Source organism: Typopeltis vanoorti, chromosome 5 (genome assembly GCF_054136105.1).
Source record: "Typopeltis vanoorti isolate ZY-2024b chromosome 5, IOZ_Tvanoo_1.0, whole genome shotgun sequence".
Classification (NCBI taxonomy): Eukaryota; Metazoa; Arthropoda; class Arachnida; order Uropygi; family Thelyphonidae; genus Typopeltis; species Typopeltis vanoorti.
In genome coordinates this window covers 136876903-136893636 of record NC_143553.1, presented here as the reverse complement: position 1 = coordinate 136893636, position 16734 = coordinate 136876903, and the positions used below count along the sequence as shown (strand labels likewise).

General features: G+C 36.5%; 1 protein-coding gene across 1 annotated transcript in view; it reads left to right on the top strand.

Moving 5' to 3' along the window:
- Positions 1-16734, top strand: part of LOC150106851 (zinc metalloproteinase-disintegrin-like MTP8) — a 263774-nt gene that overhangs the window by 48105 nt on the left and 198935 nt on the right. The window lies entirely within an intron of this gene.

Here is a 16734-nt window from a genome sequence, read left to right as displayed (position 1 = left end):
CCCAGATCTAACCACTTGCCAGAAGAAATTATGAACTTGATCAGAAAAAAGAACAGAGCAAGAAAAAGATATCACAACATGCGAGCACCTCAAGATAAAAGAATCTTGAACAGATTTAACTCTACAGTTAGAGATGCCCTCACAGGCACAGAAATCAACTTTGGGAAGGAAAATTGAATTCTATCTCTCCTGACAATCACTCCATATGGAATCTTATCAAAAACATCAAGAATAAAAACAAACCTCTTCCTCCTCTCCAAACAAATACTGGCCTTATCCATACCGACGCAGTCAAAGCCGAGGCAATAGTAACATATCTAGAAAAGCAATGCAAACCCTCATATGACCATCTCGACAGCATATACAATCACATATACAAGGTTCATCGACATGTCGGATCTTCGCTCAAACTTTCTGTCACATGCTCTAGTGAAATTGCATCCACATCACCTGTAGAATTATACGACATAATCAAAAAGGCTCCTGGACCTGATAGAATCACAAACAGGGTGATAAAAACTAATACCCCACACAGCTATTGTGCATCTGACTAACATTATAAACTCCATCTTACACTACAAATATTTTATTTCCCACTGGAAACTAGCAGATGTAATCCCAATCCATAAACCTGGAAAAGACCCGCGATCACCTCAAAACTACAGACCAATTAGCCTCATCTCCAACCTAGGCAAAATTGCCGAGAAAGTCATTCTCACTAGACTCCAAGAACTAGTGCACAAATTAAACATGCTTCCTGAGGAACAATTTGGATTCCGACAATTTCACAGTACTACACAACAAGTATACAGATTGGTAGAATATGTTACCATGGGATTTAACTGGCGTCAATGCACTGGGGCTGTTTTCCTTGACATAGCCAGTGCATTCAACAAAGGCTGGCACTATGGCTTGCTATATAAAATGATAACATCTGGAATACCATTGGAAGTGGCTCACCTGATCAGATCATACCTCTATGATAGGCGCATGTAAGTTAAGTTAAATGGCACACTCCCCATACAAAAAAACGCATCTTGGCTGGTGTCCCACAAGGATCACTACTGGCATCAACTCTTTTCTCCATTTATATGTGTGATATTTCGCACAACCCACTGTCATCTATCAAAGCTTTATATGCAGATGATATAACGATATTAGCCAGATCTTTAAAACTGCACCTAGCAATCAAAAAACTGCAGGAAAATCTACTGCTAATCGAACAATACTTCGCCAAATGGCGACTTCAAGTAAATCCCCAGAAGAGCGTAGCCGTGCTATTCGCCATAAGATCAATGCTTCCTACTGGACACGTTCTCCTGTTTAACACAGAAATCCCTTGGCAGTCTGAGATCAAATATCTTGGCGTATTGTTGGACAGAAAATTGACTTTCAGCTCCCATATCAAGTCTCGATATTTAAAGACATCAAAAATCATTGCACAGCTCTATCCTCTAATAAACAGAAACAGCAAATTGAGCACCAGAATCAAACTACTTATATATAAATTGATGATTCTTCCTACACTCATCTATGCTTCTCCCGCTTGGAGTCATACTGCTAATACTAATATCCTCAAACTACAACGTGTGCAGAATAAATGTCTCAGAATAATCCTGAACGTACCATGGTTCATACGTACTGTGCAACTTCACCGGGTCAAAGAAGTCCCCTATATTTATACCTTCACGCAGACTATAGCAACTAAGTTCTTTTCAATAGCATCTGTGCATCCTAATAATCTAATTCGACTAGCTGCAAATTACGACGCAACAGATTACACCAAGTACAAAAGACCAAAAGATATTTTAAACTGCAACCTCAATGATTAATCCTCAGGCTCACTCAGGGCGAGCAACAGGCTCATTAATATTTTCCCTCTCACAGTTTTCCTCATCAGACAGCGGAGAATATGAAAAGCATCTGCTTCACCCTTTAAGCCAATGAAGTTGAAAGTTGATCGTGCTTTGTACATACATATCTGATGGTCTGATCGCCTTTCTAACTTCTCTGATTCTTCAGACCGTATGCTACTAGAGTAACTCGAGGTCTAAGGGGTTCTGTTTTATCCCCTCCTCTTTCCATTGCCTATTACTCTACTATACAGCTGGCAGGAAGCTATAAAATGCATCTCCCAATTCGTCTAAACAACAGGCATTTGCTAATAACAAATGGAAAATAAGATGAAAGCAAATATGGTGTTGGTTTTTTCATTAACGATAAATTAAGGTAGCAGATGTAAAATTTATATCAGAAAGAATCTGCCAAATCACAAATAAGACTAAATGGTAGATATACTCTAAGAATATTATTATGGCAGTATATTATTAAATATACTGCCATATATTTCAGTCGGAAATTAATAGACTATCGTCAGTGATTTAAAAACAACTGTACAAGGTAGAATGCAAACAACCGATTTATTCGGAACGAGCCGCGTGACGTTAAATCGCCAATAACGTTATGCTTTCACTGAAGAAAAGGTTAATCATAGAAGTGTACAATAAATTGCAAATATATGGCAGTATATTTAATAAATAATACTTTTACCTTGTGTTTACATATATCTTCCTTATACTATACGAAGAAGCAATATGAAAACTATTACGCGATGTTTTTATATGGAAGCATTAGACAATGACATTTTTAAAATAAATTGTTGTTTTTGTTTTACTGATGAGGTAATTGCGTGTTAGTGCGAATGGAAGCTGAAGGCTAGCTTTCTCTCTGTGTTATAAAATCGTAGAGGATAAAGGAGTGAACAGAGTCAATAGTATATGCAAGAAACTAGGAACTGAAGCGGGGGAGACAAAGGGGAACGTAGTTCATCAGTAGCGAAGGATGAACTGGACTCTTGTAGAATATAATTCTGATAAATTAGTAGTATATACAATGAGTAACAGTTCGTGACTCTTAGAAACTGGACAAATTTCGGACCGACTTGAGTTAAGAGGGAAAAAAAGTTTCATTTAGGACAGCAAGGGAGAGTGGGATTACCCATTAAGATGACAACTCTCCCTGAAGGTGAAAAGACTGTTGCAACTATGACTCACTCATAATTACACGATGGTTATTTATCAGCAAAACAATCCCCCCCACCCCAAAGGGAATGTCACAGAGATGTGTGGGTTGAATAATGATTAGAAAGTAATTTCGTTGCTACAAATGACTTTAACCTTGAGTAGCGCGAAGACAAAGAAGTACACCTCATTGGAGATTTTTGACAAAATTATTCAACCCCAAACACTTTTCTGTTTTTATGAAATTATACGGATATAAGAGTGAAGAACACAAATGACCATCTCTCTAGATAAAACGTGCAACTTAATTTAAGAAGACTTATCAAAAAAAGTTCTTAGACTGATTCCCCCCCCCCCCATACAAATTAGTTATCCAGGACGACGATACTTTCGAAATACACTCAGCAGACAAAATATTAGACATACTCAAGCTAAATGGAATCTATGAGTAACGCGCAACTACCGACACTTGCAAGTTACTATAGTTCGCCCACCGATTAGAGATCCTTCGACACTTATGCGCATGTCACAAAAAGGAGAATCCATTCCGATAATAGGGTAATCAATTCGTATTGCGGGATGGGTTGTTTATTATTACACGTCGGAAAATTAACTTCTGTTTTATGATCATTGTAGTTAACTATGTTGCTTGTATAACGGTTGGGAAAATGTACGCATAAAGCACGTGATTTCGCGTGTTTGGCGACCAATTTGGACGTCCTTCATTTCTTTCTCCCCTTCAGTATGAATCGATTATTCTTGGCAAGTTTCCAAGTGGAGATCTCAAAAGCGTGGGCATACTATACATGTAAATAGACAGTAGAGTGCGTGGGTGAGTTCGAATATGGTTTAAAACATGATAGACTAATAAGAATAACTCGGAAACAATTGTCCTACTAGGATGGCCCCGCGAAACAATAGCTTGAGTATACCGAACATGTGGCCAGAATATGATCATTGTAAGAGAATAGACAGAATATTAAGAGCCACTGCCAAGCAGGCTGGTAAGGCCTAGTTGACTCCTCCACCCTCTTCATCACCAACGCGTTATGAACATCGATATGTCTGCGAATGCTGTTTGATGGTGGATGAATGCCATCACCCTGCTTATTGGATGCCTGGAAAAATGTGTTTGATCTTTGGAAAATTAACAATAAAAAAAATAACCTTAGTCCATCCGCGATATTTTGTTCGAGTTTACGAGAAGATGACGACATATATAAATTTAATAAGAAATAATGAACTCTACTTGAATTTCAAATGATGTATGCAGAAATGAATCTTTAGAGGAGATTGGGTGGGTGGTTTAGAAACAAGTCTGAGAGTACAGCAATGAAATCGCAAACTTTTTGATATCGCGAACCTGCTAAAATAAATTTGTGATTCTGTTTTTTATGAAAGACGTTTATGCTAGTCACGTGATGCCAGAGGCAATAAGTGACTCATGACGATATTAATGCGTTGATATGTAACGCTAGCAGTGTAACTTTTTCATTATTGCTCTCGAGTCGAGTTGTTAGCGAAACAACACAAAAAACGTCCAAGTAAAAAAAAAAAAAACCGTGGAAGCTCGTGTTGCACTTTCACAAGTAAGACTGTTAGTCATGACAGAATTAATTTTTTTTTAGTGTAGACGCTGCGAAAGTAATTTCCTCGCAAGGAGAAAAAAAAAAACAAACTCTTTTGATCGACTACTGCTGAGATTGATTATAGCGACAAAATAATATTAATGCTGAACTTGAATATCACATAAAACCACCCTATTTTGTACAGAAATAATTATAAATGAATGTCTTTCGATTATGGATGACTTGTAGCCTAAATGTTGATTGATTCATTTTAATTTTTATTTATTAAGTTTTTTCAATGGATCTCCTACGATGAGTGTTCGACTCCATGGAGGTGCCTGTATAATTATAATAATAATAATAATAATAATAATAAATTGTTATATAAAACGGAATAATTCACACATTAAAAAGCATGGTATTTTCTATTGTACTTATAAAATATGGTAAAAATATTGTGTTTTTTATGAACGAGCTTTGCTATATTGCATAACAATTAGTCTACGATAATATATATTTATATTTAAAATCCAAAAGTAATTATAATTTTAGGTTGAGATCAGTCTAAGGTTAAATATGTGTGTTATGTTCCATCGAGTCGTTTTCGACTCCTGGCGACTCCACGAACATACACTCCCCATTCCAATCTGTCCCTGACCATGTCTTTCAGAATATCCAAGCGCACTCCAGTTACTTCTTTAACTCCATCCACCTACCTAATTCTTGGTCTTCCTCTTCTCCTGCTTCCATCAACTTTAGCAAGCATCATCATCATCATCTTCTCCAGACTATCATTTGCTCGCATAATATGTCCGAAGTATGACAATTTTTGCTTGATGATCATAGCTTCGAGGGAGCAATCTGTCTTTATTCTATCTATCACTGATTTATTCGTTTGCTTTGCAGTTCATGGTATTCTTAGTAAGCATCTCCAAACCCAAAATTCAAATGCATCTATCTTCCTTTTTTTTACTCTTTCTCAAGGTCCAACTTTCACATCCATTCACGATTCTGATTTTTATTGTGAGGCTAATATCTTTATCTTTAAAGATCAAGTACTTTAAAGGTAAAGATATTCTTCAGTACAATACCCATCTTTATCAATTCGGGATCCTAGGAGCACAAAATTGTTAACTGCTTCCATTTTCTCCCCATCTACATCAAAATCATTAAGTTCACATGTTGCCATAACTTTTGTCTTTTTGAGGTTAAGTTTAAGACCGTATACAATCTCTTTTTATGCGGATTTGAAGTTATGCGGTGCACGCATAACTTCAAATACGGATTGGATTCCGATAATAGGGTAATCTAGCGTTTCCCAAACTTTTCCTACGACAGAAACACTTTACAAATCCTCAAATTTTCATGGAACACCTTGGTTATTTTGTGATGCATTCATTAATAATTATTTGTTAATTTAGCTGATTTTTTATTATTAATTAATAATTGATCATTAATTATTAATTAAATTTGGCCCGATGGAGGAAAAAAAAAGCACCGAAGAAGAGCAATTTCTTTGGAAATGAAAATTGCAATTTTAGATCGCTTAGCAAAAGGAGAGGGATCTACGGTGATTGGTAAACATTTTAATTTAGGCGAATCTACCATAAGAACAATTAAAAAGATTGAAGTCGCAATAAGAAAATCTGTCATTTCTGGCACAAAACTAAGTGCCAAATTATCATCGTACTCAAGAGATGCTTTATTAGAAAACACGGAACGAGCGCTCGTAATTTGGATTGAAGAATTAACTCAAAGAAGAATTCCTATAAGTGGTTATTTAAATAAACAAAAAGCTCTTCGGTTTTATGAACAGATGAAGCAATTGGAGCCGTCTACTTCAGCTTCCCATGCTGATAAAGAATTTTCGGCTAGCAGAGGATGGTAAACCGGGTTTTTAAAAAGGAATGCACTTCATAACGTGAAGATTACAGGCGAGGTTGCAGCAGCAGATGAAGCAGCCAAACATTTTTAAGAGAAGTTAGCCAAAATTATTGAAGATGGTGGATATTGTCCAGATCAAGTGTTTAATGCTGACGAAACAGGATTGTTTTGGAAGAAAATGCCTAGTCGAACTTACATCGCAAAGGCTGAGAAAAAAGCAAGTGGGTTTAAAGCAGCAAAGATCGAGTAACGTTGTTACTTTGTAGCAATGCATCAGGAGATCGAATGTTGAAACCCCTCATAGTAAATCGATTTCTAAGACCACGTCCTCTAAAAGGCAAAGATCTAAAACAGCTATAATAAATTTAGTTTAATCCTTTATTCAAGAGTAATTGTAAGGTAAAGGCAAGGTGGTGCAACACCAGGCAACTCCGAGCAAAGGTGGACCAAGCTCTCATCTCTCCTTGTCTCAGTCCCATCTGCCTCCCACTGACGAGACCTCAATAAAGGTTGAAACCGGTCTGGGTAGTGGCCCTTCCCTTAATGCATAGCAGTATACATGTCCGCAAGGAGATGTGCTTTGCATTATGGGAGATACTGAGACAAGGAGCGATGAGAGAGCTTGGTCCACATTTGCTCAGAGTTGCACTACCTTACCTCAGTCCTGAAGATATTTTCAGGCGCAAACTTTGTTTGCTTACACTTGGATAAAGGATTAAAACTAAATTTATTAGTCTAACCAAGTGAAAAAAAACTTAAAAAAAAAAAAAAAACTTAGGCATTCTTATTTTCCTGAATTTTCATAAACTTTTTATGCGATTTTAGGTTTGTTTTAATTCATTGCTTCGGTTTTATGCGGTTTTAGAAAATTATGGAAGGTATCCCTGATTTTTCAACGTAAGTTGGGTCTTTTTTGTGCGATTTTTTATATGAGGTTTTCTGTGGAAAGTATCTTCCGCATGAAAAGAGACCCGACTGTGTGTGTGTGTGTGTGTGTGTGTGCGCGCGCACACACACACACACACACACACACACACACACACACAGGGTTCCCAATAAATCACGAAAAGGTTTAAACATTTAATAACTTTATCTGTTAATTCTTTTTGTTCGTTTTTTTTTTTTTTTTTGTCATAATGAAATACAGAACCTAGACATTTTTTTTTACCAGTTATGAAAACCACATCACGTAAATGGCTTCAATTTTCGGCTTCACACCACATCAGACTGTGCACATTGGGGATGTAATTCACGCTCGATGAACAACCCTTGGATTCTCCGAACCCTAAATCCTGCATCCTAAATCAAGCTTTGCTCTTGAAGCACTTCACTCGATCAGGAAAATAAAATAAAAATTAAAAAAAATTTGAATTTAAATTTGAGGAGTCCATTTTAAAAATATTAACTCGGAGAATAAACTGACCAAAAATAGTTTTTTTTTGTATGAGTATATCCTAATTTGCACCTTTAGATACACTTTATTGTTACCCTTTTCACCATTCACCACTCACGAAAAGTGTACTTTAGTTACTTTAGAGGTAGAAAAACAGTTCTCGTGTTTTTTTTTTTTGGTTTTTTTTTTATTAGTTTTAATCTGCTGTGAAGTCATATCACAGCATATTCTGCTTTTGTACACCATTCACCACTCCAGAGTGGATTCGAAAATATCTCAAGTTTTTTTTTTTTTTTTTTTTTGTTGTTGTTATTTCATTAGGTCCGGATGGGTATCTCAAATTGGTTTTGAAGCCACAACGCATATCACAAGGGATCTCTAAATTGCCGAACATGTTAATATATACAGTAATTATATAATAATCAGTTTTTGAATTTGAATTTTTCTTCTATTTCATGCTTTGTTCTTGAAGCACTTCATTTGATCAGGAAAAACGCCCCGGAATATTCATAGTTCTGGTTTTTCCTTATGAAGGACGACTAGGAAGTACGAGCTAGTCTCGCTTGGTGGAACCATCACCAAAACACATATTAAAACATGTTTTCTTCTTCGTGACTGGCATAACTAAATTATTTATTTTTATTGGCACTTTGAAAACTTGTTTCGAGTTACTGATTTTGTTTTACCACAATTATATGACACTGCGTGGAGTCTCGAATTTCGAGCCGTTCAATGGAAGATGCATTTTTTTTTTTTTTTTACCATTTTCTTGTTAACCTTCATCGTCTGCTGTTGATTTATGAACAGCAGACGATGAAGTGTTGATTTATGAGTCTGCTTGATAGGAATGTTTTTAAGTGACTTCAACGAAACTACTTAAAACGATAATCTACGATTAATTTTTTCGTCTTTGTTATGATTTATTTGGAATATTCGTATTATTCGCAGTTCCATGGTTTGTAGAGTTTATTTTCTAATTCTTAACAAATAACTTATTATTATTATTACTTCTGTATTCAATTAACAGAGATATGAGATGTCCCTAAAAGAACTGTGTTTCTGGAGTTGAACGGGATGCAGCTTTCTCAGATGTTTCATAAATACTCTTCGCATCGCTCTAAGCACTTCCATGACCATTGAAACCATTGTTACCCTTTTGTTTCCATAGCCATTAAGTTTCAACTCTGATCTCTATACTTGACCAGTGTTTTTAGTGCACTTTTTTCTCCTACTCTACTACCCCTTGATATTGCCACATCAAATAAACTACATGTTGTTGTTGTTCGACTACAGTGATGTCTCGCATTTTATGTTCCAAATGTTTATCTATCTGAAATTTAAAGTTCCAACAATATCTTTGCATTTTCATTTTCAACAATTTTTTCAACTGTGTGTTCCCAAGGGATTTTGCCAGTTCGGAAACCATATTATCTGCACAAGCTCCAGTGTTCAGTTTTTGCTACCGTAAAATGCCTTTGTTTATAGTCTGTATGTACAATCTTGCTGCAAGAACTAATTACATGATCCAGTTGCTACCGATACGAATCTTTTCCTTCACCTTGATTGCATTCGTTTGTAGTGCTTGTTCTTGGGCAGAAATTTCATCTCTCAATTTCATATTATGAGGAATGAGGAACTATCTGGTCTCTTTCGATTAAAGGTGAGTTAGCCGGTCTCATACGGAGGTAGAGGGTTTTCTTCTCCCGGAAACTCAGGTTTTTCCTCCATCTGAACAGGCAAACCGGCTCTGTGAACATACGCTGCTACAGCCAAAAATACATACTTAATCCCTCATTAGGAGGGCTCAACCAGTCCTAAGGGGCGGCCGAGGAACGGGGGGAACCCCCACACGAATGAATGAATGAATGCATAATAAATCTGAAATAAAAATTTCAATCTGCAAATGTTCTAATTACTGGAAAAACAAAAGTTTGAATTGAGTTGCACAGTTAAAAAAATCCACCTGACGATAATTGGCAGAAATCGACTTCTAAATTTATCCATACATAGTTATGAAGAGGGAGATTGTATAAGTAATCATCACCAACTAATTTGTAAAAATGGCGACTCCACCATCAGTACTGACGCCAAAATAATCTCCCGAGTCATTACTGATAGGCATATACTCATCCAAAATATCAGAAAAGATGTGGAACTATGCCTTATTTATCTATAACTATTTGCGCCTTCTTAACCACCTTACCGGCCATTATGGATCAAATATGCATATACATCCTCATACGCTTCGTATCCATCATATATTTCAATGTAATACCAACGGTATTATAATTTTAATATGCACTTCGCATCCGTGATAACCTTGACGTCTATAGATGGTCTTGGCCAGTAGCATGGTTAAAGATCTAATAACTATCACCAACGAAAACATTCAAAGTATATGTTACATAAAACGTTTTAGACGCACTGAGTACACTCACTTGTTCAACAACACAGCAGCATGGTTATGGTCCTAGAATCAAAATACTATACAGGAATTTTTGCTTCGGAATAAAAGTAACTAACAAACGTGCCACACCCATCCTCTGCAGTAGAGAAAGAAAATGGCTGTCCGCCATCTGGCTTCCTTTACACAGTAGCCTTTGGCGATGGAAAATTCCCCTTACTGCACTGGCACCTTTTCTCACTTATCTTTCCTACAAAGAATAACTTGGACAGCCTACACTGATGATGTCACCATTTAAGTTTGCCAAGAACAGAAAATAATCTGGGCGGTCATTATGGTATTAATGTAGTATAATATATACTTATGAACCATATCAGATTCCCCCCCCTTTTTTTTTGTTAAATTAATTCTCACCCATAATAACATGGCCCTTTGGCACAGGTTTTCTAGCGCATTTGAGGGTATATCTTTGGAATTAACTATTTGCGACCTCTCTAATGGTATCCATTGCAACTGCCTTGACCATTAGTGAACATCGTTTGAGGTGGGATATTATTTTGGGTAGAAATATTTCTGTTTTGTGTCTGTATATTGGGTGCGTTCCCAATATACAGACAACATACTCGGCTTATAGCCTTAGTGCGATCTTAAACAATAACATCTGCTCTGTTATTTGTAAGAAATATGCACAGACATGTTCACATGCAGTGTCCCTGTAGCGCAGTCAAGACATTTGGTTATCGGTTGTAAATACCTGGATTCGAAGAATACAAAAAAGATGAGTTAGCTGGTCTCATAACATGGTTTTTCATTCTGCAAATCAAGCAGTCTGGCCATGGAATATACACAGTTAATACCTATAAGATACTAGCCTCTTAGAGGTAGTTGTTTTGATCATATATCCATTCATGTAGTCATTAAGATTGCCTAAATCAGGGTTACCCAAATTGTGTTCCATGGAAAGTGAATAAGTGTTCCATGAAAAATTATCAAAATTAATATGAGCCTGGAATGGTTTTAAATGTTGCAACAAGTTCAAACATGTTTGAAAATCAGGCGCTCCTCATTTTGCATGTGGATTGTGCTATTAAGGCCAGTGCACGCTGGCCTTAATAGCACAATTCTGTCCTGAAAGCAGGCAGGGAATCTGCCTGCTTTCAGGACAGTCAGCTAACTATGATTCATTCGTTTCAGCAGTATTTCCATTTTACATACTTATTGTATTTTTTTATGCTTTGGCAAGAAAAGGTTTTTCTTGCCATTTCAAAAACAATCACTCGGTATATGCTAAGATTACTGAGCATTGTTAATATCTATATGTCCTCTAACACCTCTGTTATTTTCCACATTATTTTAGGTTGAGTTGTTTGGGATTGCACCCAAAGCAACTATGAGACAAGTCTATGGTGTCTATTAATTTGCATGCATTTTTCTGACCAGTTTGCCTGTTTGGGGGGAAATAGCTACTACAATAAGAGGCCAGATAGCTCACCTTTAGTTGAAAAGTCTTTCTAAAGGTTCTTTGGGTTCTAGTTAGGGTTTGAATAAAGATCTTGCCAAAGAAAGGGCATTGTTATTTGACTAAGCTACAGAAGCTCTCTTAAAAAGGAGCAAGAACACCTTTCACCCTAGCTTTTTGGACTGTTTTCACAATTAGGTGCAAACATGTGGCATGCTAGATAAGACAAAACAAAATGTTCCTAGTCCTAACTATTATTTGTATGTCCTGTGAAGTATGTTCTACCACCTATCTGACAGACATTGTAACACACAGTTACTTAATCTGTTCTCACAGTCAACATCCTGCAATTCTGAAATAATCTCTGTTGTTATTATTATTATTATATGGGTATCTCCATAGGATCAAATGATATTAAAAGATATATGCTCATTATCACAAAACGGAATTGTAAAAGGCCTGACAAAACTAACAATAGACACTGGATTGGCCACAAGGAGAATAAAACTGCATGGTGCTGACTAAAATCGCACTATAAAGAAACAGTCAAATTTTCAGGAGTGACATGGGGAAGCAAATCCATGGATAGACAGTCTTGAAGAGGTCTTAATTCAGCAGTGGATTGATAATTGCTGACACACACACACACACACACACACAGCCTCAGTCAATAATGACAGTACCTTTCGGTTGGATTGATATGAATCCAAATCTTGTCTAGGATATGAAGAACCTTTATAAAGGGTTTTCAAGTGAAGGAGAGTTAGCCGGTCTCATAAGAAGATGGTTTATTCTTTCCAAAAGCTTGATTTTCATCTTGCAAGATGAACAAACTTGCCAGAGAATATAGTGTATACAATTAACAAACATAGCACACTATGCAGATAGGGTTAATTTTTCTGTTAGAGTATTAATTAGATTTTTATGAAGCCAACTTATTTATCATGACAGGCTATTGAAAGCCATTATAAAATTATTGATGTTAGAATGGTAATTACCATAGTAGACTAATTAGGGAGATATTGATAAGGAGGAGGAAAGAACACAATTTAATAGCAGGAAATGGAATTTATACAGCTCCTGAGAGATAATTAATTAAAACAGCATGTGATGGAGGGGACTTGGAGTTTGAGAGTGCTAGATTTGGTGATAATATGTGCATGGACAAATCGAGGATTTGTCCATACACAAGATTTCCAGCCACTTTGCTCTGATTGAGGGGAGTGAACATGCACTTGACCTGGGATGTGTCCAAGCATGTAGAATTTTTGATTAAGAAGGATAATCTATGGAACTGCAGAAAGGGTGATTATGACAAACTTTGGGGACAGCACAGAGCAGTGAATTGGCATCAGAAACTGAAAAGAAGAGTTACCAGTCCATGCAAACAGCAAAGAAGTGTTCAAGGGATGGCATTAACGCACTTCATGCCCAAATTTAGGAGACCAAAATCAGGTATGAGTTAAATAGATGAGTAGTATCATTAAGTAGGAACTGGAAAAAAAAGTTTAATATTTGGTGAAATTTTATCCACACTATTACATAAGGATAGATCTAAAACAGAGATTGCAAATTATACACCTGTTAATGTCTCAGAATTGGTGACTGAGATTTTAGAAAAGTTAGCATAATTCAGGTAATAGGCAGGAATCTGATACTCTGTAAAGGGAAATCCACTTTGTGAAAGGAGGCTATCATTATTATTATTACGTGACACCCCCAGGGAGTCCAAAAACTCATCGAGGGAGGGCATCTACTCTACAACTCTACTCTACTCTACATCTACTCTTGTTTCCACAAATCAATCCACCAACTACAATGAACCACAACCACACTAACGCCATCTACCACCCATCACCACCACTAGTATTTTCACAGACAATCACAACATCCATGCCCATGGTGGGATTCGAACCCACAGCCTTTTGGCTGGAGAGCAGATACACTAACCATTTAGCCAACCAGGCTGGCAAGTTCTTACCATAGCAATTTATTCTCCTTTTATAATAAAGTGGTAGTTGAGTTGAATGAAGGTAGTGGTTATGCTATGATATTGTTGAGAATGTTATGATGCTGTAATATTGTTGGATCTGTTAAACATCAAATGGGAAAGGATATGAAGCTCGTGATATGGATAAGTGGATAGCTTACAAACAGCAGAATCAAAAAAAGGAAGATGGCCAGTAGTGTTCCAAAAGGATTTGTACTTGGTTTATTACTGTTTAATTTGTACAATAATGATGGAGATGATTTTAGGGATAATATTCAGTTGTTAGTCTCCATAGCTCAGTCATTATAGACAAAGAGCACACTTTGGTCGGAAAGACCCAGGCTTGATTCCCGTGAGTGGCATGAGGAATCCGATCTATTTTGACTAAAGGTAAGTTAACTAGTTTCATACAGAGGTGGAGGGTTTTTTCTCACAGTAACTCGTGTTTTTCATTCCTCAAAACAGGCAAACCGGTCTCGTGAACACAAGGCTACAGTCATAAAATATACAATGGCAAGGAAGGCAACGGGAAACCACCTTGCTCATAATCATCAATGGCTGAAGGAATAGGATAGGATATGATTCAGTTGTTTGCTCATGATGCTAAATAAAAGTAGTATAAAAATCCTGCAGAATGACTTGAATAAATTGACATTGTGGGCAAAGGATAATGGTATCTTGTTCATTGTGACAAAGAGTAACACTATGCACTTTGGGCTGAAAAGATTATAAGTATCTAGAGATTGCACTGCTAGAAATTGAGGTTTCCAGAGATTGTATAGTGATACCAGATGGGGAGTTGAGTTCAGAAGACATATTTAAAAAATTGTGCAAAATAGTAAAGAGGCCCACTGAATGTTGAAAAACATACAAGCAGTCATAGTGAAGAATTTATGGAGATAAAAACATACTGTTGAAGTAATTAATTAAGAAAATAACACTCATTTTTATTTTTTTAATGATAAGTAATTACTCCAACACGTGTGATTTGTCTCCATAAATTCTTCACTATGAATGCTGACCACTGTATAACTAAAAGAAAGAATACTCACAAGCAGAGATGAGGGAGTTATCTTTCTTTATAAGGCTTTGATACTTCCACATCTAGATTACTGTGCTCTGTTTGCTTGGATTTGTTGGTTGGAGATGTGGAAGTGGCGGAAAGAATTCAGAGGCAGGACCAAGATGGTGCCAGGCCTACAGAATGCTTTGTAAGGATAGATCGAAGGTTTCTGAGTTACAAAAATTGATTGAAAGAAGAAAGGGATATGGTAGAAACATATAATTTGCTAAAGATATTATATAGAATAAATTCAGGGGAAATTTTTTAATTCATGATAGGAGGGGAAAGTAGATGGAGATTATTCTTGGAAGTTGAGTTAGTGAAAGTGAGGTTAGCAAGGATGTAATCATGAACTTTGCTGAAATTTTGAATTTAAAATTTTCAAGAAAGATATCTGTGTGGCTTATTTCTGATTTCAATCTGAGAGTTTTTATGAGATGATTCAAACTGTTATCAATAATTCCATTGGATGGAATTTCATGATTTTTTTTTCCTTTTAATGTCATTCTCACCCTTGAAAGGGTGTAAACTTATCTTGCATTAATACTATGAGCAGGGGCGTGCCAGCCATATGTGCAATGTGTGCGCCACACACAGGTGCCAGGATAGTAAAGGTGCCAAAGAAGAGGAAATACTTTAAAAAAACGTTTTTTAAAGTGATTTTTTAATTGGAGGGGGGGGGAAATAGGGGCCAACTAAAGTTTTGCACACAGGTGCCGGACACCATTGGCACACCCCCTGACTATGAGTGGACTAAGGTTTAGATAACTCAGAACCTCCTTTCTAGGAACCAAGCAAGGAACTTTTTTAAGCTAGTTCAGACTGCCAATAAGCTGTGTGTATTCTAAGGAGTCTGATATTCATCTACTACTACCTAGATAATCTCTTTATTAAAATTTGTTGATTTGTTTCACTTCTGGTTATATAATCAAAAGTAAAACAAATGGAAAAATTAGGCAAAACAAAATCATATGTTTAGAGTATGTCACAAAAACAGATTAGAGGTTAATAAATTATATTATGACTTAATTTTTCCATTTCAAACATTCTCTCCTGTGACATTGGGATAGGAGCACACAGATTACTGGTTGCCTAGTATACAGGCCACTTTCACAAAGCTTTCTTTGCACAGGGGAAGCAGATATCAATGTTCCTGTAGCTGGCATGAGGTCAGATCATAGCTAAATTTGGGTAGCACTCCTTTTTCAATGAGTAGATAATTGGAGATATATCTGTGAACCATGGAGAGATTTGTATGCAACCATCTGGCCACCTCCACCTGAGTTTGGACAGCCTCTAGTTTTACAATCGCTCTCCACCTAAATTCATCAGTTTCATGTCTTGCAGTCATATTCAAAAATTTTTGCTATCATGAAATGTCTTATTCTCACTTCAAACACAAAATGGAAAACCAATCCAAAATGTCCTCTTTTAAGCTGTAGCTCATTTGCATATAATGCTGACAGCTACTCATTTGTATATGATAACTAGACTCAGCATCACTTCTTACATAATGTACCTTTGTTCTTTAATGTATTGGAAATCAGTGTGTGTGTGTGTATTGTGTATATATATATATATATATATATATATATGTATAGCGCATATGTATATACTGTATAGAGCGTATCCGCTCTCCAGCTAAAAGGCTGAGGGTTTGAATACCAACGTAGGCATGGATGTTTGTGATTGTCCGTGGAAATACTAATGGTGGTTGTCGGCGGTAGATGGTGTTGGTGTAGTTCCGGTCAGTTGGTGGAGACAGAGCAGTAGAGCAGAGGTGCCCTCCCTCGATGAGTCCTTGGACTCCCTGGAGGTGTCAAATAATAATAATAATATATGCATGACAAATTTTATTATCATATATGCATGTGCGCACGCACACACACAAATAAATAAAACAAACAAGTAGAATTGTGTACATTTATATTAAAGTTAACATTTAAATAAAAG